Genomic DNA, 3,000 nt, shown 5'->3' with positions numbered 1-3,000 from the left:
TTGCCTCCTGCACATGCTCTGATAGGGACTTGGGATCAAGCCAGCAACTCAGGTACAAGCCCTTGACTGGAATCTAACCTGGGACCCTTCAGTCCATGGGCTAATGCACTATCTGCCGCAGTTTAAAAGCCCATGTTTGTCTATTATTAGATAGGATATATATAAAAGAAATAAACAGATTTACCATATGATCAAGGAATTCCACTCCTGGGTATGTACCCAAAAAATGAAAGCAGGGGTTCTAAGAGATCTGTGCACTGATGTACATAGCAGTATTATTTGCATTAGCCAAAAGGCCCATTGAGAGAAAATGAATGGACAAAACAGGCTTAAAAGGAAGGAAATTCAGCCCTAGTCAGTTTGGCTTAGTGGATAGAGCACCTACCCGTGGACTGAAGGGTCCTGGGTTGGGTTCTGGTCAAGGGCAAGTACCTTGGCCAGGCAGCCACATTTTTTTAAAGTCAACATTGATCTCTGGCCCGACAGTTGTGGCTCAGTGGTTGAGCGTCAATCTATGAATCAGGAAGTCATGGTTCAATTCCCGGTCAGGGCACATGCCTTGGTTGTGGGCTCAATCCCCAGTGTGGGGCATGTAGGAGGCAGCCGATCAATGATTCTCTCTCATCATGGGTGTTCTATCTCTCTCCCTCTCCCTTCCGCTCTGAAATCAATAACAATATATTTTTAAAAGAAAACAAAAAACAACCCAGAAAACAATAACATTGATCTCTGCAATTCAGCAGGCCAGAGGCCTCGAGTGAGTTTCATAAGCTCTTCGTGCCTCAGTTTCCTCTCTCTTTCCCAGTACCTCTCACCTGTGGTGTGGATGGGTGTGAGGATTAGGCGGGATAACCCATAAAGACAGGTCATGCTCTTCATATAATAAGGTGTCAACTCTTCCCAGCCCCGCGCTGCATTATGGAGGAGGAGACACACCGTTCTGGGGATGAGCTAACCATGACTGAGGACTTACTGTCGAGGAAAGCAAGTTTAGAGAAGTTGAATGTGCTTCAAGTTCACTGAAGGTAGGATGGCCAAGGTGTGGCCCAGGCCACTTCCCTCCCTTGCCCTTGGCTGCTACTTTGTTGTTTGTAACTGGAGGCTGAAGGGTCCCAGGTGCAACTCCAGTCAAGGGAATGTACCTTGGTTACGGGTACATCCCCAGTAGGGAGTGTGCAGGAGGCAGCTGATTGAAGTTTCTCTCTCATCAATGTTTCTAACTCTCTATCCCTCTCCCTTCCTCTCTGTAAAAAATCAATAAAATATATTTAAAAGAAAAGAAACCCTGGGCCCATAAGCATTCAGTCCCCATCCCCCTCCCCGTAGCCCCTGGCACCCACTGATCCACTTTTCAAAAAAAATAGACTTAAAAAAATAGACTTTTTATTGATTTCAGAGAGGAAGGGAGAGGGAGAGAGATACAGACATCAATGATAAGAGAGAATCATTGATCAGCTGCCTCCTGCACGCCCCCTACTGGGGATGGAGCCCACAACCCAGGCATGTGCCTTGAGCAGGAATCGAATCCTAACCTCCTGGTTCGTAGGCTGATGCCCAACCACGGGCCACACTGACCTGGCTTGATTTTTTATTATAACTATTCTAGTGGGTATGAAGGTGGTATCTTATTATGCTTTGAAAGTACATTCTTCATTTTCAAAAGTCTCTCATCAGGAATGCACTAGCACTTGCACTTGGATGTGTCAGGGATCAAGTGTACACATGGGAGGGCACTGTGCCCCACCCTTAGCTTCTCAGCTTCCACAGAGAGCGCCCTGCCCTTGCCAGGCAAGCCATTCAGAAATGTTTACCATCTGAAATTCTTCATTTTTGCTATTCAGATGGAGAAGACTGGTCAGACCTGGTGCTGATTGTTCTTTATATTGTACAAAGCAAACAGATGGAGGAGTTGAGCCTGTGACACTGAAAACAACAAGCTGAGCCAGCCCCACTGGAAGCTTCTGCGGGGGTGGGGGGGGGCAGACATAGCAAACAGATACCATCTCTGAGAGGACATCAGGTCCGGGGACTGTGAGAAGTGACAGAGATGCCCTAGCTGGTTTGGCTCAATGGATAGAGCATCAGCCTGTGGACTGAAGAGTCCCAGGTTCAATTTCAGTCAAGGGTACATGCCCGGGTTGCCGTCTTGATCCCCAGTAGGGGGCCGTGCAGGAGGAAGCCAATCAATGATTCTCTCTTATTATTGATGTTTCTCTCTCTCTCTCCCTTTCCCTCCCTCTCTGAGATCAATAAAAATATATTTAAAAAAAGAAGTGACAGAGATTGTCATATTGCATCAAAACCACAACCCCCGGGTATATGCTGTCTATTAGAGACACACCTAAAACATGTCTGCAGAAAGATTACACGTGAAAGAATGAGGAAAAAGGCACCTACTCATCGAGAGGCATAGCTCTATTAATATCAGACTAAATAGACTTTGGGACAAAACAAACATTTTAGGGATAATATTAAAATAGGTTCAAAATGTACAAAACAAAAGTGGACAGAACTCCAGGGAGAAACAGACAAATCTAGCATCATAGAGGGACCTTATGGGCTCCCCGTGGAGGTATTACATCAAGCAAATACAGTTCCGTGAAAATGTGAACGAGCCTGTGACTAAGTGCTCTCTGAGGGGCTGCTGTCCTCCCAGGGCACCCCATGTCTAAAGACAGCTACCGCTGCTTTGACTCAGTAGATAGAGCACCGGCCTGTGGACCGAAGGTTCCAGGTTTGATTCTGGTCAAGGGCACATGCCTGAGTTTGGGGCTTGATTCCCAGTGGAAGGCATGCAGGAGGCAGCCAATCAATGAATCTCTCTCATCATTGATGTTTCTCTCTCTCCCTCTCCCTTCCCTTCCTCTCTGAAATCAATAAAACGATATTTAAAAAAAAACTCATAACAAATTAAAAACAATGGCAGCGCCCTGGCTGCTTGGCTCAGTGGATAGAGCGTTGGTCTGTGGACTGAAGGGTCCCGGGTTCGATTCCAGCCAA

The sequence above is a fragment of the Myotis davidii genome, unplaced genomic scaffold (assembly GCF_000327345.1).
Source record: "Myotis davidii unplaced genomic scaffold, ASM32734v1 scaffold462, whole genome shotgun sequence".
NCBI classification, from domain to species: Eukaryota; Metazoa; Chordata; class Mammalia; order Chiroptera; family Vespertilionidae; genus Myotis; species Myotis davidii.
Note: the sequence above shows the minus strand (reverse complement) of the source record.